General features: G+C 47.9%; 1 non-coding gene across 1 annotated transcript; it reads left to right on the plus strand.

Moving 5' to 3' along the window:
- The first annotated feature begins 22,881 nt into the window (after positions 1-22,881).
- On the plus strand, positions 22,882-22,953 carry TRNAG-UCC. The gene has a single exon. It is a non-coding gene; the product is annotated as a tRNA-Gly (tRNA).
- The last annotated feature ends 846 nt before the right edge of the window (positions 22,954-23,799 follow it).

A 23,799-nucleotide genomic window follows, 5' to 3' on the forward strand; every position in this document is an offset into this window, starting at 1 on the left:
TTACTATGGTGGTGGTATTGCTGGGCATCACTTTTTTATGTACTATAATGGTGCCAGTCAGTGCCCATTTGTGGGCACTGATTGGCACATGTTGGGCATGTTTTGAAACATGTGGATGGCCATGGGGGATGTACCTGGCCATTCACATGTTGAAGGCTTCCCTGGTGGTTCTGGCGGCTTCCCTGGTGGTCCAGTGTGGGCATCCGAGGGGGGGCTGCGCTGATGAATAATCAGAGCAAACCCCCCCTGTCAGGAGAGCCTCCGATCGGCTCTCCTCTACTCGCGTCTGTCAGGCTCTTTACCGAGATCGGAGATGCAGAGAGTCAGACTGACACCCCGCATCACCGATCGCCGCGCTGCACGCCCCCACGAGTGCACGACGGCATGTTATCCTGCTGGACGTCAATAGACGTCCAGCCAGGATAACAGAACCACTTCCCGGACGTCAATTGTCTATTGGCCCGGGCGGCAAGTGGTTAATAATGGAATATATAGTTTGCCTGATATATGTGCAGCGGCGCGACTTACCTGCTCTCAGCATCCACAGACAAGTTACTCACCTTGTCCCTGGATCCTGCGATGCATCCACGCTGTGTGAGCGAGCGGGTCCTCGCTCGATTCACAGTGTCCCCGTGTGCCGCTGATCTCCGTTCCCTGCGACGTTACGACGCACGGGGGCGGAGAACGATGCCAAATTAAAAAAAGTAAACAAACACATTGCATACAGTATACTGTAATCTTATAGATTACAGTACTGTATGTAAAAAATACACACCCCCCTTGTCCCTAGTGGTCTGCCCAGTGCCCTACATGTACTTTTATATAATAAAAACCTTTCTTTCTGCCTGAAAACTGTAGATTGTCCAAAAGTGTCCCTTTATGTCAAAAATGGTTTTAGAACAGCTAGAAAACAGCGATAATAAATTATAATCACTTGCAGAATTGTGCGATAGCGATTTGTGGGGAAATTCGTCATAAAAAAATAAAAATAATGACAGCGACAATTCTGCAACTGAGCAAATTTCAGTGATTTTGAGTTGATTACATTATTGAATAATTTTTATTATAATTATATTATTATTTGTTATAATTATTTATAATTAATAATTTTGTTTTTAAAAACAAATCATACCCGGAATGCCTACTACACTCTTGTTTGGTCAGATTTAAATGAGTTATTCCTAAGAATTACAGGCCTACAGCATAAAACGCCAAATTTCCTTGCAAAATAATTGTACCGCTTTTGGTACGTAATTCCAGACAGAATCATACCGCCAGGGAGGTTAATCTTATTCCTAAATATTTTAACTCTGTTTTCCAAATAAATTAAAATTCTAGCTGTAAATACCGTTCTACCTGTTTTTTTACATTTATGTTTAAAATCTCTGATTTAGTAAAGTTTGTTTTTAAATTTGATAATTCTCCGTAATGTTTCATAGTCTTCATTAAGTTTTAGCAAAGAAGAGGTATTCCAACCCATGGATAAAGGATGCTGCACACCCCTGATAATACTTGAAGAAAATTAAATTTACCCCTAGGGGCTTTGTGTTGCAGCACGATATAAATAATGTACAAGTTGGTAAAAAAATATAAATTTATTGGAATAAATAAGGTATCAAAAAAAGAGCCCCTGGACAAAAAGGGAACTCAGGATATGAGCTTTGATAAAAATCAATCCATAAACGCCCTGGAGTCGTTTCTCCATCTGTCCCCGGGACCTGTTCCAACTCTCCCTTGTTTGCCTTCCCATCTACCCAGTTCTGCCCTCGATGGTGTGGCTCGGTGTCCGATCCCGGTCTGCTTTTCGATATGTGTCTTGGTGAGTGGCATTTTGATTTCGTACATCATTGTTACTTATATTGCTATGGGAGGACATCATGCACCCCTACATTTACCTTTATGTTGGGGTAGACAGGTCCTCTTTATGTTTGTGTTCACATCTTTATTGATTTGTATACATTTTCTCCATAGAACCTATGTTTGCGTAAAAACATTTGCTCCCTGAAGAAGACCGCTACTACGAAGGTTCGAAACGTGTAGGGTCTTTTTCCGCACATAGTGCTTATATGCATATAGTACTTTTCAAATTTGAATTGTTATTGTTACCATGTTGTGATTAATTTCTTTGCTTTTTTGTTTATGGATTGATTTTTATCAAAGCTCATATCCTGAGTTCCCTTTTTGTCCAGGGGCTCTCTTTTTGATACCTTATTTATTCCAATAAATTTATACTTTTTTACCAACTTGTACATTATTTATATCGTGCTGCAACACAAAGCCCCTAGGGGTAAATTTCCTTTTCTTCAAGTCTTCATTAAGTTAGGCATTGTGGGCCAGATTCAGAGACAAATACGTTGCGCAGTGGCGCCGTAACGTATCCCATTTACGTTACACCGCCGCAAGTTTACAGCGTAAGTGCCTGATTCACAAAGCACTTACTTGTAAACTTGCGGCGGTGTAACGTAAATCCGCTCGGCGCAAGCCCGCCTAATTCAAATGGGGCGGGCACCATTTAAATTAGGCGCGTTCCCACGCCGAACGTACTGTGCATGCTCCGTCGGGAAAATTACCCGACGTGCATTGCGCTAAATGACGTCGCAAGGACGTCATTGGTTTCGACGTTAACGTAAATGGTGTCCAGCGCCATTCACGGACGACTTACGCAAACGACGTGATTTTTCAAATTTCGACGCGGGAACGACGGCCATACTTAACATTGACTAGTCCACCTAGAGGGCAGCCTTAGTTTTACGCGGCGTATCTCGACGGAAACTACATAAAGTTACAGCGACGGGTAAAGCGGACGTTCGTGAATCGCCGTAACTAGTCATTTGCATATTCTACGCCGACCGCAATGGAATCGCCACCTAGCGGCCGGCCTAGAATTGCATCCTAAGATCCGACGGTGTAAGTCAAATACACCTGTCGGATCTTAGGGCTATCTATGCGGAACTGATTCTATGAATCAGCCGCATAGATACGACAAGCGTATCTCAGAGATACGACGGCGTATCAGGAGATACGCCGTCGTATCTCTTCTGTGAATCTGGCCCTGTAATCCTAGGATTAGAGATGTAAAATAGTATATCATCAGCATACGCTGCTATTTTATGTTCCTCCTCTCCTATCTTAAACCCTCCTATGTCAGGGTTGTTCCTTATTGTTGCCAGGATAATAAAACAAAACAGTGGATAATACAAATTGCAAGGAAGATAGGGGACACCCCTGTCTCGTTCCATTAAACATTTCAATGGGGGAGATATATTTCCATTGACTTTCATGTTTGTGGAGCAGCGCGCTGACGTCACCACCCACTACACTCTGTATCCAGAAGGACGCGTTTGCCTGTTTGTGTCCAGCCGGCACATCAGGCTTAAGGCTTTTTATATGCTAGATTATTGTAAGCAGGGCTTTTTTTCAGGGGGAACTTGGTGGAACTCAGTTCCACCACCTCTGGCTAAGAACCTTTGGTGCCTGCTCACCACAATCACTTGTAAACACAGAAGTCTGGTTTCTGTGTTTACAAGTGACAGCTCTGCACTCTGTGTGTAACCCCCTGAACTCTGCACTCTGTATGTTATGCAATCCTGGTATTTAATGCCCCTTTAAGACCCTTCTACTGTTTGTGAAATCTGAACGGGGTCGTGGTTGAGTTCCTGCACCTATTTTCTGATAAAAAAGGCTCTGGGCTTACCTATAGGTAAATGTCTGCAGAGGAAGAGAATTAAGGGAATATCTTTTTTTTTTTTTAGAATCATACTTATCTAGGTGGACGCAGCATGTGTCTGATAAGACTGAAAACCGAGCGATCAAACACAGCCGATCGCTCAGTTGCCTGAGAGCAGTGCCGCTGCTCTCTCCACTCATGTTGTTTGGGGGGAACCAGGGAAAGCAAAATATAAGCAGATCAAACTCCAGCTTTAATGCCTCTCTGTGTGCAAGAATTAAATTGTGTGTTACATACGTGGTCGAGGTCTTGGCCTGAACACCATCTCCAGGCCTTTCACCTCCAGTGCACAGTTATCCTGCAGTAAGGAGCCCCAGGGGACAGACAGGGAGATGGTCTGGATAAAGCCTTCCGTCACTTCCAGGGGAGCGTCTGCTGACTCCAATATCTCATTAAGACTCTGTAGAGAAAAAATATGAACAGAAAGTTACAAAGGATGTACATTTTATAAAAACTGAGCAGTACATTGTATGCACCTGTGACCAAGGTATTCCCAAGGCCATTTTCACACAGGCTTTCCGATCAGGTCCCCGTCAGTTTTTCAGGTGGACCCGATTGGACCCTCCAGTCTCTCCTACGGAGCGACGGATGTCATCAGCGACATGTCTGCTGACACCCGCTGCTATGCGATCCGATCCTCTCCACCAAATCCAGACTGATGATGGTCCTAATTTTCCTCCGTCTGGCAGACTGGATCGGATGAAAATGGACAGGCAGTCTGTTCTCATCCGATCTCCCCATAGAGGAGAGCGGGACTCTAACAGATCCGTCTCAGCACAGTGAGGCTGTATTCACACCTGACTGTTTTGTAGCTTGAAGCTCAAAGATGCTGGAGGAGAAAAAATTAATAAAAATCAATGATTCTCTACGTAGATGGTTCACATCTCCACTTTATGTCGCCTGAAGCTCAAACAAGTTCTGGAGCTTTTTTTGTCGCTCAGACTGGGCAGTTATGGTCACTTTGGCGCATTCCTATCCTCATAGAAGGGAATGGAAACGTATTTACGCAATTTTCTGCTCAAATAAAAAAAAAATGTAATAATATATGAAGAAATACATTTAAAATAAAATAAAATAAACAAATAACTAGAAATCATCATAAATAAGTAAAATAAAATTAATATGCAATAATACCATAATAAATAATAATCAACCTCCAAAAAATGTAAATACATTATTATTATTAAGAAGAATAATAATAAAAATAATACATATAGTAAAATAACCAACCTCGAACAAAAAAAATATGCATTATTAATATATTAACCACTTACCGCCTAACGCCGATATACGTCGGCAGATTGGCACAATCACGTACCTGTATGTGATTGTATAATGCCCAGCCGTGGGTCGCGGGCACGCGTGCCCAGCGACCCGGTCCGAAGCTCCGTGACCATGGCCGTGGGACTCACGGACCCGATCGCCGCTGGAGTCCCCGCGATCGGTCCCCGGAGCTGAAGAACGGGGAGAGCTGTGTGTAAACACAGCTTCCCCGTTCTTCACTGTGGCGGCGTCATCGATCGAGTGTTCCCTTATATAGGGAATCACAATTGATGATGTCACACCTACAGCCACACCCCCCTACAGTTAGAAACACACATGAGGTCACACATAACCCCATCAGCGCCCCCTTGTGGTTAACTCCCAAACTGCAACTGTCATTTTCACAGTAAACCATGCATTTTAAATGCATTTTTTGCTGTGAAAATGACAATGGTCCTAAAAATGTGTCAAAATTGTCCGAAGTGTCCGCCATAATGTTGCAGTCATGAAAAAAAAATCGCTGATCGCCACCATTAGTAGTAAAAAAAAAAAAAAAAAATTAATAAAAATGCAATAAAACTATCCCCTATTTTGTAAACGCTATACATTTTGCGCAAACCAAATCGATAAACGCTTATTGCGATTTTTTTTACCAAAAATAGGAAGAATACGTATCGGCCGAAACTGAGGGAAAAAAAATTAATATATTTTTGGGGGATATTTATTATAGCAACAAGTAAAAAATATTGAATTTTTTTCAAAATTGTCGCTCTTTTTTTGTTTATAGCGCAAAAAAAAAAAACCCGCAGAGGTGATCAAATACCACCAAAAGAAAGCTTTATTTGTGGGGAAGAGAAGGACGCCAATTTTGTTTGGGAGCCACGTCGCACGACCGCGCAATTGTCAGTTAAAGCGACGCAGTGCCGGATCGAAAAAAGGGGCCTGGTCCTTTAGCTGCATTTTGGTCCGGGTCTTAAGTGGTTAATAATAATAATAATAATAATAATAATAAATACATTGCGTTAAGGTGTTTAGTTATTTAATCGCCATCATTACTAGTAAAAAAAAAAAAAAAAGTTTGTAGACTTGTATAACTTTTGCGCAAACTAATCAATATACGCTTATTGTGGTTTTTTTTACCAAAAATACGTAGCAGAATACATATTGGCCTAAACTGATGAAGAAATTTGATTTTTTACATTTATTTATTACATATATGTTTTTGAGCAGAAAAGTAAAAAGATATATGTTTTTTTTCAAAACTGACATTTTGTTTTTGTTTATAGTGTGTGACAGAACGAGACTCTGTCCCTATGAAATTGGAGGTAAAGTGGACACACGGTTTGCATATCTGCGGACCGCAAGACTAGAGTGTAGAGTTTAAATGGAGAAAACTGCTCTGTCAGTTTTCTCCAGGTTTTGCTAGTTTAGAATAGGCCTCTGTAGTTTGGAGATCCCTCAGAGACTTGGGTGGGACAGGATCTCCAACCCTGTGTCCGGATCTTGTAGACAGCCTGCAGGTTGTGTTCCCAGGTGCACACAGCCCATATAACGAGGGACTGGTCAGAACAGTGGGGAGGGAGGTGGAGTTGGAGCAGTGGCTGCTAGTGTTTCCGTGTCCGGATAGATGCTGTGTGCGTTGAAGGGCTTCAAAGCTGTGTGCAGCCAAGACTGGGGGCCTGGAGGAGCTGGTGGTTTGAGGGACCAGTACTGTGATGGAGCTAAATAAAATGTCTGTTATCTTTCTCTTTTAACCACTCAAATATTACTTCCCTTTCTTTTATTCTTTTTCTTATATTATTTTCTTTCATGTTGCGATATATGCGCGTGTGTGTGTGTGTGTATATATATATATATATATATATATATATATATATATATATATATATATATATATATATATATATATATATATATATATATATATATATATATATAAAAATGTGTATTTCAGTATTCTGTGATAAGACAGCTGTATTTTTCTTGACTAACATAGATATATATATATATATATATATATATATATATATATATATATATATATATATATATATATATATATATATATATATATATATATAGCGCTGACATTCTTGTATATTGATGTGTGTTTGCATACTTTAATACAACGTCTATGGACATTGCTATGTTTAAGTATTTGGAGCCATCTAGTGACCAAATACTGGTAATGCAGAGAGATGTTTTGTTGAGTATTTTGGTTGCCTTGGAGACGAGGAGAGACCCAAATACTGGTAATGCAGTGAGATGTTTTGTTGAGGTTTTTGGGTTGCCTTGGAGACGAGGGGAGACAGGAGTGTAAACAAAGCCTGCTGGATGCTGATGCCGAGTGGCTGGGGAGCGAAGGCTGAGCTCGGAGAGCTAGAGGAGAGTGGTCGGATTGCAGAGACCGGGAGACACTCATCCGAGCATCGGAGAACCGGATCCATCCAGCGGAGCTGAACAGAGCTGACGGAGAAGCAAGTTGCAGTCACAGGACCCTGAACAAAAGTTACTACCCGGAGCTCCGATCCAGTGGGTGAGCGGGTCACGACCCACAGTTTGCTAAGTTTACACGCAGTTAGACTCATATACAGGCCTCACTGGGATTTATAGTTCCACAGAGGAGCAGAGGAACTGAAACTGAGAAGGCTTGAGGCCTATCTAATTTGACGTTTCAAGCGATTTTAAAATAGTTGTTGCAGTTACACCAGGAGCATTTTCACTTCAATTTGACTCATCAAAACTGTGGATTACAAATCACTTTAGCTAGCGAAGAAAAGAAGATCCAAGACCAAGTACTTTAAGTGAGATCTCACGCATAGCTAATAAAGTAGGGGGAGCTCCCAGGTATAAAATGTTTATGTATACTGTTTTCAAATAGCTTATGTTTAAATCAATTGTGCTGTCGTCTTAAGTTGGGATGACAGCACAATTACTGTAATCACTTCTTTGCATATTTCACAGTAAAATATATCTCTGGTTAAGTATCCAGTTGTTGTGGCGTACTGTTTTTCTCACTCCAAGTGCAGTCAGTGGATCCTGGGGTTAGAATACAGGTATTTTGTATTGTCTTACATTGTATTGTATTGCATTGCATCACAGCTGTGCCAAGGGGATTGAGCCAAGTTAGTGGGGTTTATTGGTAGAGTGCAGGCCCAAATTAAACCAGCAGCTCCTTCGGGGGTCAGTGCTACATATATATATGAAAAAAAAAATGTCAATTAACTCCTACTCCGTAACCCACTCCTACCCCTCCCACGTGAAAAGTAATGGCGACTGAACACCCTGGAATGTGAAGCCTCATGGTCAAGAATAAACGTAACAAGAGAAAGACCATATGAATGAGCCAATCAGATGCACCCATATATGATGACGATTTCTTATGTCACTTAGTTTATATAAGGGACTGGGACCCAGAATAAAGGCCTGTTGGAGTTGAGAAAAAGCTTTGTACTGGTCCGTGTGTTTCAGTGTGGTCTCTTCCGCATGCATGCTCTCTCATCCACATGAATTTGGCTCAGCGGCAGAATAGAACATGTATCCTGGAATTGGACCAGGGATACATCTATTACAGTATCTATGGCAGCAGTGCTGTTGAAGAGTAGCCAGGTGGGCTGGTATTTTCAGTTATCTCTGAATGTCGTTTAAACCCCTGCGTGGGATTCCCGAGTGGACTTTTGTTTTGTTTTTCCTCATTTAATAAACGTAGACTACCAGGCCCTTAATGATATATGTCTGTTTGGTTAGGGACTCACTACACGAAAACGCATCTGCCACAAGAGCTAACAATCCCCTATGTTACAAGTGTAAAAAAAAAAAAAAAAAAACCCAGAGGTGATTAAATACCACCAAAAGAAAGCTCTATTTGTGGGGGGGGGGGGGGGGGAAATTACATAAAAACTTTATTTAGACACGACATGGCAATTGTCAGTTAAAGTAGTGCAGTGCCGTATCACAAAAAATGGCCTGGTCAGGAATGGGGGTAAATCTTCCGGGGGTCAAGTGGTTAATGGAAGTTGCCTCCAAGTCGGATCCTCATCTATATTGATGTGATTTGGATCTGTCTTTTACAGGAAGATTACCCAGGCATTCACGGAAAGTGGCTTTAAAATTGCTTATGGTCACACACAAGTCGCTAGCAAATTGCCCGGGAGTCACTTGGCAAAGTCGCACGACTTTCAGGTGGCAGCACTGTGAACCGAGCCTCAATCTCCAATCATTTTCTACAGCAGGAAATAGAGACCGTTCTGATTTTAGACGCTTTGATAAAAGACGCCCAACATCTCTGTGCAGATGCCGTCTGGTAGGCTGTCGTTCGCTACTCATTGCGGATACATTAAGTTTCTAAAAATGACCAGCCAGCTCATAAGTGTGTGGGAGGCTCTACATGAATTCATAAGCAGATTTCCTTATTGCTTAATGCCCCATTGAAATCATTCACAATATAAATAAATACCAGCCTTCCTGTCTCTGGGTTACACAGATTCTCTTTTACACAGAATCCCCATTGGTCTGAGTCTGCAACAAAAAAAAATTCTTCAAGGTAAACATACCAAGGATCCTTACACCCCGGGCAGGGCCGCTGTTAGAAACCATGGGGCCCCATATAGCCTACCTGACGGGGCCCCCCCTTGACCCCACCCCTGAACCAACGCTGTCTGGGTGACTAGTGGCAGGAGCTGGAACATGTTCCAAAAGGTAAACCTTTAAACCAGGGGTGTGCAAACTTTTTTCAAAGAGGGCCAGATTTGATGAAGTGAACATGCTTGAGGGCCGACCATTTTGCCTGAAATTCTTTAAACCATTAAAACCTGTGGCTGTGTGTGGTGAAGAGATGAGCTTAGGCGTGTTATTTGGATATACCGTATTTATCAACTTAAAATACACACCTTAACTTTAAAAAGGAAGTTTCAGGAGGAAATCTACATTTTAAATAAAGAACTGTGAAGCAAAATAAGAGTCAGTGTCCATCACCATTTTATTCTCTAGGGTGTTAGAAAAAAAATATATCTGTTGCACCACTAGTCCAGACTGAAGGTTTTCTCCCGACACAAGGGTAGGGGGTAGGGGGTCGCCATCGCATATTCGCGGCTCGGTGGTCTTCGCTACTTTCTGACCGGTGGGTTTGCGAAGTAGTTTCCTCAGGGTACAAGATAGAGTTCCTCCCCTACCCTCCAAACAGGTTTTTTTCCCTCAAACCTTAAGCTCCCCCCGCCTCGTCCTCGTTCCTGATCTTCTGTCTGTAACTACAAACAGTAATGCGAGGCTTTTTCCCTGGTGTGGAGAAAGCCTCTTGAGGGGGAGGGGGCGAGCAGGATGCCTAATAACACACAGCTCATTTCTCTATCTGCAATATAGAGAGAGTGTCCTGACTTGTCTGGTCGCCCCTCCCCCCTCAAGAGGTTTTCTCCACATGAGGTAAGGGAGGAGGACTGCACTGAGGTAAAGGAAGCTATTTAGGGGGGAAAAAATACCTTTACAACCGCTTTAATCCACACACCAAATGACTGAGAGAACCCATCAAACAAACCTTAATAAATCCACAACCATAGATGCTATCGAAATAGCGACTTCAACGTTAGAAACACAAAGCCTTTGTGAACGTATCGGTATAAAATTTATGTTGATAATCTTAAAAATGTGGGCATGGCAGCGATTTAAAAAAGAGGTTCTGTGTGCGTTTTGCTGGAAGATTTATAGATTTTTTTTACATGACAGTCAATGGAAGAGAACTTGGAACTCTTGTCATTTAGAAGCTCCTGCAACCAAAAGTAAAATGCGTATCACAAAACTGAGCACATTGCCTGAAACCAGACAAAAATACCTACGTTTTGATATATAAATTGTGTATGACAAGTAGATCTTGTGGGCGTGAGAGCAATTTGTTCCCCCTTTATAAAGATCATTTTTTTATTTTTAACGCTCCGTGCTCTAATGATGTCATCATCCACTCTAAATCAGCCCCATAGAAGCACATTATAAATCGATAACATTTTCTGAAAAAATTACTAAACTTGAACTGCTTTTTCACAAAGAATTTAAAAGATATCAAACTGAAAAGTCATAGCCGGATAGCTAAATATTTTGGTGTCTGTAGGTGAAAGTATGAAGGAGCTGAAACTTTTGGTAGCAGAGAAGCTTTTAAAGCGGAGGTTCACCCATATATATGACCTTTTCCCCGTTAGATTCCTGATAGTTTTGTCTAGGGGAATCGGCTAGTTGTTTTAAAATATGAGCCGTACTTACGGTTTACGAGATGCATCTTCTCCGTCGCTTCCGGGTATGGGCTGCGGGACTGGGCGTTCCTATTTTAATTGACAGTCTTCCGAGAGGCTTCCGATAGGCGCATCCATCGCGTCACGATTTTCCGAAAGAAGCCGAACGTCGGTGCGCAGGCGCAGTATAGAGCCGCACCGACGTTCGGCTTCTTTCGGCTACTAGTGACGCGATGAATGCGACCGTCGGAAGCCTCTCGGAAGACTGTCAATCAAGAGGGAACGCCCGCTCCCGAAGACCCATACCCGGAAGCGACGGAGAAGATGCATCTCAAACGGTAAGTACTGCTCATATTTTAAAACAAATAGCCGATTCCCCTAGACAAAACGAGCAGGAATCTAAGGGGAAAAGGTAAAAAAATAAATAAATGGGTGAACTCCCGCTTTAAGGGGTAAAAAGCATGTTTTCATTGACTTCAATGTTAAAAAAAGTGTCTAAAAGCGTAATATTTAAAAAAGTATAAATAGTACAAAAAAAGTTGAATAAGTCCCATCATTAGCTGAAAAAGCTGAACATTTTAAAAGTTGAATGGTCTTAATAGCTGAAAGTATGCAGAAGTTACGCAGAGCAAAATAACTTCCGGAAATAAAAATAAGAATAGCGGTTTAGCATGGGATAGCAAGCAGGAACCTTAGACTTTGAATAAATATTAACCATAAATACTTATAATAAATAAATAAATAAATAAATAAATAAATATCCTATAATTAAAATAAATACCAGAACGCCATACTGGAGTTTCACGGCCGCGGCTGCTTTATTATTGGTTTTAATTTTATTAAATAAATAATAAAAAACACAATAAAACAACCTAGTCACTACGACCCGGGCTGTATAATAAATTTAAAGAATAAACACCCAATCAATACATCAAAAAACCTTAAAACAGATTAGTCCCCTTTTGTAATATATACGTAAGTGTACATACCTATATATTAACAAAAGTGACACACCCACATAATAGCAGCACGCGACAAATTTTAAAAAGGGGGGGGATGGGAGGGGAACACCACAGCTAAATGTTTTCTGAGGCGAATTGAAAAAGCCCTATCCTGGCCTGCCTTAAATAGCCCTAAACCTAACCTGAAAAAAATGGTTTAAACTAGCTAGACCTACTCCCTTTAAAAAGACCGGGAAAATTAGTCTAAACTGCCTGACTCCCCAGAGATAGGGGAACTAGAAACTGCCCGTCCTGCTACCATCCCATGAGAAAAGGGGGGGGGGGCTTGAAACCGTTTTTCCCCCCTTTTCTTACATTCCCACTAATAACAACATGTTCTTAAAGGAGCCGTATACTGAGCCTACAGGCTGAATTCACAAAGCTCACAAACAAGGACGAGGCTCCTTTAAGAAAAATTGGCAGTTGAGATTTAAAAAAAAAAAACACACACACACACTCAGATGCTGTGATGTCATAATAGCTGAGCCTTTATAAGGAGGTGCAGAGAGGGAGAGAGGGAAAGCAGCAGAAGCCGAGTGTTCACTGACCAGTGAAGACGTGTTTTTAATCTCTCCTGAGATTACTAGCGATTTCATCGGATTTGAATTCATTCGATTGAATTTCATTGCGACTTCTATTTTTACATTTAAAGCGTGTTTCTTTATTCTTAATAATGAACCGATTTAAATGTAATCAGCTTTTTTCTCTGAAAAACACCGAAGAGAAATCTAGCCAAGGAAGGGCAGCTATGGAAGGAGGTATCAGTGACCAGCCTGCAGATAAAAAAGCCCTCCAAAATGAAGAAGACCCGAGCGTTTGTACGCGGCTGCTTCAGAGCCGTTGTTAGATGTTTCGGATCCGGCTGTAAAGCCAATGGACATCACCGGGACACAGACACCGAGATTTGTAAGTACTAAGGATAGTGATCGATACAAGAAGTACTCTGGATAAGTCACCTACACTCAGATCAAAGGCACCTTCACCCCAAATCATCTGTTTTCATAGAATTCATAGAACAGAAGGCGATTTTATTGGCGCCAAAACACACAATGAATGTTGTTGACATTTCATAAAGACAATTCCGTGCACATGTACACAGGGCAGCCATCAGGAATTATGGGGCCCCCTGGAGCAGAGAACCGGGGGGGGGGGGGGGTGCTGCCGCCTGAAATTGAGAAGCGGGGGGGGGGGCTGCTGCGAATTGAGAAGCGGGGGGCCCTTTACAAAAAAAGAAGAAAGAAGAAATAAAGAAAAATATAAAAAAGGGGGGTAGCCATCCGGGGCCCTTTAATAAAAAATAAATTATATATATATATATATATATATATATATATATATATATATAAACAAAAATAAAAAAATAAACATTTAAAAAAAAAAAAAAAAGGGATTTTCCACATGGGGCCCTGGGGACCTCTGAGCCCTTTAATAAAAAAAATATATATATATATAAAAATGAAAAAAAAAAGAAATAAAATATAAAAAAAAAATGTATTTTTTTATAAAAAAAAAAAAGGGGGGGGGTTGCCATCCGGGGCCCTGGGGACCTCTGGGCCCTTTAATAATAATAATAATAATAATAATAATAATAATATATACATTATATATATATATGTATATATTATTATTATTATATTTTCCACATGGGGCCCTGGGGACCTCTGAGCCCTTTAATAAATATATATATATATATATATATATATATATATATAAAAATGAAAAAAAAAAGAAGAAATAAAATATAAAAAAAAATGTATTTTTTTATAAAAAAAAAAGGGAGGGTTGCCATCCGGGGCCCTTTAATAATAATAATAATAATATATACATATATATATATATTATTATTATTATTAAAAAAAATATATATATATATTTATATATATATATATATATATATATATATATATATATATATATATATATATATATATATATATATAAAATAAATAAAAACATTTTTTTTTATACAAAAAGGGGGGGGGTTGTCATCCGGGGCCCTGGGGATCTCCGGGCCCCCCATACCCCTAAAAAAAAAATAATGGCCCTTTAATAAAAAATAAAATAAAAATATATTATAAAAAAAATATTTTTTTTATAAAAAAAACAAAAAAAAAGGGGGGGGGTTACCTGGGGACCTCCGGACCTCAAAAAAAAAAAAATTGTCTCCAAAATATATTTTGGAGTTGCCATATGGGGCCCTGTGGGCCTCCGGACCCCTAAAAAAAATATAATTTTTTTTTTTTTAAGGGGGTTGCCATCCGGGCCCCTTACAGGTGTACTGCCTGTACCCCCCTTATGGCGGCCCTGCATGTACAAAAACACACATAAAGAAGCTGAGATTTTTTTGGTGCGTTTTGGCACCATTAACCTTTTCAATACCAGGCAACTTCACCCCTTCCTTCCCAGACCAATTTTCAGCTGTCCACGCTCTCGCAATTTCAATGAGAATTGCGCGGTCATGCTACGATGTACCCAAATGGAATTTTTGTTGCTTTGTTCACACAAATAGAGCTTTCTTTTGGTGTTATTTATTCACCACTTGATTTTTTATATTTCGCGATATAAAACGGAAATAGAGCGAAATATAAAAAAATATATATATATTTTCTACCATGGACAATGACAATGGACATTGTTTTAAAAATCATCAGATTGCTGTTTACAGGACAACAAACAGCAAACAGAAATTCTTGGCACCGTATACAGGGAGCCAATTCCACCACCTGACAGCTGCCAACCAATTTGTTGTTTAAACAAGCTTTGCACTCCCCTTATTACAGGCTGGGATTATTTACAGTCTTTAGGGTGCAGGTGGCGTAATCTGCAGTGCTGGATTTCCCAACAATTACTATCCAAGCCTGTCACCGATTGGTTAATATAGAAGAGGCCAAAGCTTACATTTAATTATGGGGAACTGCGGTGCAGAAGATCACTTTGTATGCACCCCACAGGCAATAAATAGACCCTTTATGCCCCCCCCCCCCCCGCTGAACAAATGGGGCCTCAGTAAGTTGCTGCAGGGCTCCCACAGACAGTGGCCCAGATTCAACCATAGGTGCTTACTTGCTCCGGTGTAACGAGTGCTCCTGATTCAGGAACCTCGTTACACCGAATGCAGCCTAGGATGTGATAAACATAAGCCTCCTTATGCCTTCACATCCCAGGCTGCATTCTTGCGTTGGCCGCTAGGGGGCGCGGCCTTTGTGATCGGCGTGTAGTATGCAAATTGCATACTACCACCGATTCACAAAAGTTGCGCGGGCCCTGCCTACGCAAGGTACGGAGTTTCCATACGGCGCCTTTAGCATAAGGCTGCTCCTGCTAATAGCAGGCGCAGCCAATGCTAAAGTATAGCTGCGCCTCCCGCTCGCGACGTTCAAATTTAACGTCGTTTACGTAAGTGAACCGTGAATGGCGCTGGACGCCATTCACGTTCACTTACAAGCAAATGACGTCCTTGCGACGTCATTTGCCGCAATGCACGTCGGGAAAGTTTCCCGACGGAGCATGTGCTGTTCGCTCGGCGCGGGAGCGCGCCTAATTTAAATGATTCCCGCCCCCGGCGGGATCATTTACATTAGGCAGCCTTGCGCCCGGCTGCTTAGCATATTGCCCGCGCAATTTACGGAGCAACTGCTCCGTGAATCGCGGGCAAAGCGCAATATTTGCGTGGGCGCAGAGAAAAAAATTTGCTCTTTGCCCACGCAAATATTGCGCGATTCTACTTGAATCTGGACCAGTAACTATTTCATCATTTGCCTGGAATTCTGCCTTAGACCCCGCCCACAATTGGCGATTTGGAATGGCCGGTAGAAGTGATAGGATTCTGCCTGCAATTCTAAATCATGGGAAAATGTGAAGAAAGCATTCGGATTATTCTTAATGGGCCCCCCAAAGATGGCAAGATCTTGTCACATGACAGAATCGCATGGCAATCGATCCAAAACGTGCAGGGGACGATTTTTTCACTTTGAGGTGTGGCGGAGTAATCGGCAATGCAGCGGTTCCAGGTCCCGGCCTCTTCTGTATCAATCCACCGCAACAATTCGAGGGATGACAATAAAAGAGGCCGGGCATTTAAAGCGGGGGTTCACCCTTAGGCCCCGTACTCACGACCAAACATGTCTGCTGAAACTGGTCCGCAGGCCAGTTTCAGCAGACATGTTTGGTCGTGTGTGGGCGCGAGCGGGCCGAATTCCAGCAAACATTTGCCCGCCGGGCCTTTTCCCAGCAGACAAATATTCCTGGACTTGTTTTAAAACAGTCCGCTGGAATCCTGCCCGCTCGGACATGTACGGTCGTCAGTACAGACCTACCGTACATGTCCAGGCGCCCGCCGTCCCTCGCATGCGTCGAATGACTTCGACGCATGCGTGGAAGCATTTTAAAGGCGGGCCGCCCACGTCGCTGCGTCATTGTCGCGGCGACACCGCGTCATCGACGCGGCGACACCGCGGACACGCCCCGCGTATTGTTTACGCGCGGACTTCTGTACGATGGTGTGTACAACCATCGTACAGAAGCCCTCTGGAAGACATGTATGGTGAAAACGGTCCGACGGACCGCTTTCACCATACATGTTTGTCCGTGTGTACCCGGCCTAAGAGGGCACTTTTTAAAAGGAATTGGTTGAACTCCCGCTTTAATAATAAGAAACAGAAGCACTGCAGATTACTCCACTGCACCTGGAAGTGAAGAACCAGTCCCCTTTCTGACTCCATTAATTTTAGTGCCAGGCAACCAGAATTTTATATGAAGGCCAACATTAGTCATTTTGGAATTTTGAACTTTTCTCTCTATAATTTGATGTTGTATAAAAAATATAAGAAATGTAGGTGAAGGTGCTAAATCTCATTCTTCTTTTTAATTGCAGATGTACGCGGTATTAACTACAGAGACAGCTCACAAGGCAGGTCTGCCCCAGTGAGCGGGACAGAATGTGAAAGCTACATTGAGGCTCAACCAGCATGTGCCATTCACACGGAGACGCCACCAGCATGTGACGTTCACACGGAGACAGCCCCCGACGGGGCCGTTCCTACAGAGTGCGCCCCCGACGGGGCCGCTCCTACAGAGTGCGCCCCCGACGGGGCCGTTCCTACAGAGTGCGCCCCCGACGGGGCCGCTCCAACACAGTGCGCCCCGGACGGGGCCGCTCCTACAGAGTGCGCCCCCGACGGGGCCGCTCCAACAGAGTGCGCCCCGGACGGGGCCGCTCCTACAGAGTGCGCCCCGGACGGGGCCGCTCCTACAGAGCGCGCCCCGGACGGGGCCGCTCCTACAGAGCGCGCCCCGGACGGGGCCGCTCCAACAGAGCGCGCCCCCGACGGGGCCGCTCCTACAGAGCGCGCCCCCGACGGGGCCGCTCCTACAGAGCGCGCCCCAGACGTGGCCGCTCCAACAGAGCGCGCCCCCGACGGGGCCGCTCCAACAGAGCGCGCCCCCGACGGGGCCGCTCCAACAGAGTGCGCCCCGGACGGGGCCGCTCCTACAGAGTGCGCCCCCCACGGGGCCGCTCCAACAGAGTGTGCCCCCGACGGGGCCGCTCCTACAGAGTGCGCCCCCCACGGGGCCGCTCCTACAGAGTGCGCCCCCCACGGGGCCGCTCCAACAGAGTGCGCCCCCGACGGGGCCGCTCCTACAGAGTGCGCCCCAGACGTGGCCGCTCCAACAGAGTGCGCCCCCGACGGGGCCGCTCCTACAGAGTGCGCCCCCGACGGGGCCGCTCCTACAGAGCGCGCCCCGGACGGGGCCGCTCCAACAGAGCGCGCCCCCGACGGGGCCGCTCCTACAGAGCGCGCCCCGGACGGGGCCGCTCTAACAGAGCGCGCCCCCGACGGGGCCGCTCCTACAGAGCGCGCCCCCGACGGGGCCGCTCCTACAGAGTGCGCCCCGGACGTGGCCGCTCCAACAGAGCGCGCCCCCGACGGGGCCGCTCCAACAGAGTGCGCCCCGGACGGGGCCGCTCCAACAGAGTGCGCCCCGGACGGGGCCGCTCCTACAGAGTGCGCCCCCTACGGGGCCGCTCCAACAGAGTGCGTCCCCGACGGGGCCGCTCCTACAGAGTGCGCCCCCCACGGGGCCGCTCCTACAGAGTGCGCCCCCCACGGGGCCGCTCCAACAGAGTGCGCCCCCGACGGGGCCGCTACTACAGAGTGCGCCCCCGACGGGGCCGCTCCAACAGAGTGCGCCCCCGACGGGGCCGCTCCTACAGAGTGCGCCCCCGACGGGGCCGCTCCTACAGAGTGCGCCCCCGACGGGGCCGCTCCTACAGAGTGCGACCCGGACGGGGCCGCTCCTACAGAGTGCCCCCCGGACGGGGCCGCTCCTACAGAGTGCCCCCCGGACGGGGCCGCTCCTACAGAGTGCGACCCGGACGGGGCCGCTCCTACAGAGTGCGCCCCCGACGGGGCCGCTCCTACAGAGTGCCCCCCGGACGGGGCCGCTCCAACAGAGTGCGCCCCCGACGGGGCCGCTCCAACAGAGTGCGCCCCCGACGGGGCCGCTCCTACAGAGTGCGCCCCCGACGGGGCCGCTCCTACAGAGTGCGCCCCCGACGGGGCCGCTCCTACAGAGTGCGCCCCCGACGGGGCAGCTCCAACAGAGTGCGCCTCCGACGGGGCCGCTCCAACAGAGTGCGCCCCCGACGGGGCCGCTCCAACAGAGTGCGCCCGGACGGGGCCGATCCAACAGAGTGCGCCCCGGATCCAACAGAGTGCGCCCCGGATGGGGCCGATCCAACAGAGCGCGCCCCCGACGGGGCCGCTCCTACAGAGCGCCCCCCGGACGGGGCCGCTCTAACAGAGCGCGCCCCCGACGGGGCCGCTCCTACAGAGCGCGCCCCCGACGGGGCCGCTCCTACAGAGTGCGCCCCGGACGTGGCCGCTCCAACAGAGCGCGCCCCCGACGGGGCCGCTCCAACAGAGTGCGCCCCGGACGGGGCCGCTCCAACAGAGTGCGCCCCGGACGGGGCCGCTCCTACAGAGTGCGCCCCCCACGGGGCCGCTCCAACAGAGTGCGTCCCCGACGGGGCCGCTCCTACAGAGTGCGCCCCCCACGGGGCCGCTCCTACAGAGTGCGCCCCCCACGGGGCCGCTCCAACAGAGTGCGCCCCCGACGGGGCCGCTACTACAGAGTGCGCCCCCGACGGGGCCGCTCCAACAGAGTGCGCCCCCGACGGGGCTGCTCCTACAGAGTGCGCCCCCGACGGGGCCGCTCCTACAGAGTGCGCCCCCGACGGGGCCGCTCCTACAGAGTGCGCCCCCGACGGGGCCGCTCCTACAGAGTGCGACCCGGACGGGGCCGCTCCTACAGAGTGCCCCCCGGACGGGGCCGCTCCTACAGAGTGCCCCCCGGACGGGGCCGCTCCTACAGAGTGCGACCCGGACGGGGCCGCTCCTACAGAGTGCGCCCCCGACGGGGCCGCTCCTACAGAGTGCCCCCCGGACGGGGCCGCTCCAACAGAGTGCGCCCCCGACGGGGCCGCTCCAACAGAGTGCGCCCCCGACGGGGCCGCTCCTACAGAGTGCGCCCCCGACGGGGCCGCTCCTACAGAGTGCGCCCCCGACGGGGCAGCTCCAACAGAGTGCGCCTCCGACGGGGCCGCTCCAACAGAGTGCGCCCCCGACGGGGCCGCTCCAACAGAGTGCGCCCGGACGGGGCCGATCCAACAGAGTGCGCCCCGGATCCAACAGAGTGCGCCCCGGATGGGGCCGATCCAACAGAGTGCGGCCCGGACGGGGCCGCTCCAACAGAGTGCGCCCCGGACTGGGCCGCTCCAACAGAGTGCGCCCCGGACGGGGTCGCTCCTACAGAGTGCCCCCCGGACGGGGTCGCTCCTTAAGAGTGCGCCCCGGACGGGGTCGCTCCTACAGAGTGCGCCCCGGAAGGGGTCGCTCCTTAAGAGTGCGCCCCCGACGGGGTCGCTCCTACAGAGTGCCCCCCGGACGGGGTCGCTCCTACAGAGTGCCCCCCGGACGGGGTCGCTCCTACAGAGTGCGCCCCGAACGGGGTCGCTCCTACAGAGTGCGCCCCGGGCGGGGTCGCTCCTACATAGTGCTCCCCCGACGGGGTCGCTCCTACAGAGTGCGCCCCGGACGGGGTCGCTCCTACAGAGTGTGCCCCGGACGGGGTCGCTCCTACAGAGTGCGCCCCCTACGGGGTCGCTCCTACAGAGTGCCCCCCGGACGGGGTCGCTCCTACAGAGTGCCCCCCGGACGGGGTCGCTCCTACAGAGTGCGCCCCGGACGGGGTCGCACCTACAGAGTGCCCCCCGGACGGGGTCGCTCCTACAGAGTGCGCCCCCGACGGGGACGCTCCTACAGAGTGCGCCCCCGACGGGGACGCTCCTACAGAGTGCGCCCCCGACGGGGACGCTCCAACAGAGTGCCCCCCGGACGGGGTCGCTCCTACAGAGTGCGCCCCGGACGGGGTCGCTCCTACAGAGTGCGCCCCGGACGGGGTCGCTCCTACAGAGTGCGCCCCCGACGGGGTCGCTCCTACAGAGTGCGCCCCCGACGGGGACGCTCCTACAGAGTGCGCCCCCGACGGGGACGCTCCTACAGAGTGCGCCCCCGACGGGGACGCTCCAACAGAGTGCGCCCCCGACGGGGCCGCTCCAACAGAGTGCGCCCCGGACGGGGACGCTCCTACAGAGTGCGCCCCGGACTGGGACGCTCCTACAGAGTGCGCCCCGGACTGGGACGCTCCTACAGAGTGCGCCCCGGACTGGGATGCTACAACAGAGTGCGCCCCGGACGGGGCCGCTCCAACAGAGTGCGCCCCGGACGGGGCCGCTCCTACAGAGTGCGCCCCGGACGGGGCCGCTCCAGGGTGCGACTTCCACAAGGTGACTCCACCGGAAGAACCCTCGATCATCACAGAACCGGACAAAGGAAAAAGAACCAGAAAAATAAACAAAAATAGAAAAAATTAAAAGTGACGATGACACCGAGACTCCACAAAAAAGTGGCACTCAATGTCAGAAAGAAAACAAGTACGAAAACAAGAAATATAACAAGTACGAAAACAAGTACGAAAACAAGAAATATAACAAGTACGAAAACAAGTACGAAAACAAGTACAAAAACAAGTACAAAAACAAGTACGAAATTCAAAGACCAGGTGTCATCAGCTCCCCCCTGCAGAAGAACCCTTAATCATCATGGACAAAAGAAAAAGAACCAGAAAAAGAAACAAAAATAGAAAAAAAACGAAAAAAAAAAAACAGTATGAGTTGGACTGGCTGTGAAGGGAGGTTGGAAGCCAGTAGATTTTTTTCTTTCCTGCAGGTGTGTGTTGGACTGGTCGAGCTGCACGATTCCGGCTAAAATGAGACGGGGCCGCTCCAACAGAGTGCGCCCCCAGTCGGGGCCGCTCCAACAGAGTGCGCCCCGGACGGGGCCGCTCCAACAGAGTGCGCCCCGGACGGGGCCGATCCAACAGAGTGCGCCCCGGACGGGGCCGATCCAACAGAATGCGCCCCGGACGGGGCCGATCCAACAGAGTGCGCCCCGGATGGGGCCGCTCCTACAGAGTGCGCCCCGGACGGGGCTTCTCCTACAGAGTGCGCCCCCGAAGGGGCCGCTCCTACAGAGTGCGCCCCCGAAGGGGCCGCTCCTACAGAGTGCGCCCCGGACGTGGCCACTCCAGAGTTCGACTTCCACAAGGTGGCTCCACCAGAAGAACCCTCGATCATCACAGAACCGGACAAAGGAAAAAGAACCAGAAAAATAAACAAAAATAAAATAAATAAAAGACAGTATGAGTGCCCCCCAGGCAAGGCCAGTCCCCCAGAGAGCGACTTCCACAAAGAAACGCCACCAGAGTGCGACTTCCACAAAGAGACGCCACCAGAGTGCGACTTCCACAAAGAGACGCCATCAGAGTGCGACTTCCACAAAGAGACGCCACCAGAGTGCGACTTCCACTTGTTTAATGAAAGAATCCTCAAACTCTACATTGGAGATTGTCAGGGGGGTTGAAACCAGATTAAAAAAAAAAAAAAAAAAAAAATATATATATATATTTTTTTTCAGGCGTGTGTTGGACTGGCTATAAGGGGAGGTTGGAGGCCAGTATGTTTTTTAGGCATGTGTTGCACCAGCTATTAGGGGAGGTTGGAACTCTTCTTGTCTTCAGGAGGTGGGAGGAGTCTTTCCAGCTTTAGGCTTTCTCTGCTGGGGAAATGAGAACTCTTCCCACCAGTGAGGTCCTTCATGGAGAAGTCCAAGGCCTCACTCACATGATGTGTATGAATCTGTACCCTGTGTGGGGGCTGCGTTTACCCCAAAAAGGACATCCATGCGGGTATCGTTTTGTGGACGCACCCTGGGTGCGTTCAGGGCCGTACACCGGCACCCACACAGATGTCACATTGGGTACAACCGCTGCACCCCGGTCGTTTAGGTTACGTTTGGATTTTTTGGATTGTTTGGATTTTTTCTGTAGGCGCTTTGAGTGGACATGTGAACTTATGTACCCTGCTCTGCGGGGGTGGGCCTTAGAGAACAGAGGCTGTTTATGGACAGCAAAGAGGCTTAGTGGTTAGCCTTGCAGCACGGGGGTCCTTGGTTCAAATCCTGACCAGGACACTATCTGCATGTTCTCCCTGTGTTTGCGTGGGTTTGCTCTGGATACTCCGGTTTCCTCCCACACTACAAAGACATGCTACCTTGCGTTGGTGGTGCAGTGGTGAGCATAGCTGCCTTCCCAGCAGCTGACCCGGGTTCGATTCCCGGCCAACGCCATCTCCAAGTACTTGGAGTCCCCAGAGGGAAAAGCACTATACAAGGTCAATGCTGAGTATATATTAGCGGTGGAATACAGAATGAACGCATCAAAAACACACCAGAGTGCATCTAAATGCATCAAAAATACACCAGAGAGCATCTAAACACATCATATATACACCAGAGAGCATCGGGCCGCACAGTGAGTGAGTGAAAGACTTATATAGTGCTGCACATGCGAACTGAATCGCCTCTGAATCACAGTGGTGTAGTGGGCGGCACTCTCGCCTAGCATTAAAAAGTGTCGCTGGTTCGAATCCCGACCACGACACTACCTGCCTGGAGTTTGCATGTTCTCCCTGTGCCTGCGTGGGTTTCCTCCGGGTACTCCGGTTTCCTCCAACGCTCCAAAGATATGCTGATAATTGGCTTCCATATAAAAAAAAAATTGTCCCTAATATATGAATGCGAGTTAGGGACCTTAGATTGTAAGTTCCTTGAGGGTAGTGACCGATGTGAATGTACAATGTATATGTAAAGCGCTGTGTAAATTGACGGCGCTATATAAGTTGGTGTCACCTGGTGCAGAAAAAACTGGTGTCACCTAGGGTTGTCCCGATACCACTTTTTTTAGGACCGAGTACAAGTACCAATACTTTTTTTTCCCATGTACTTGATACATTTTTTTAATGTCATGTGACAGTTTTCAAATTTAAGAATGTCTCGTACATTGGTGGTCAGTGGGAAGGATGTCTTGTACATTGGTGGTCAGTGGGAAGGATGTCTCTTACATTGGTGGTCAGTGGGAAGGATGTCTCTTACATTGGTGGTCAGTGGGAAGGATGTCTCTTACATTGGTGGTC

Source organism: Rana temporaria, chromosome 2, assembly GCF_905171775.1.
Source record: "Rana temporaria chromosome 2, aRanTem1.1, whole genome shotgun sequence".
Lineage (NCBI taxonomy): Eukaryota > Metazoa > Chordata > Amphibia > Anura > Ranidae > Rana > Rana temporaria.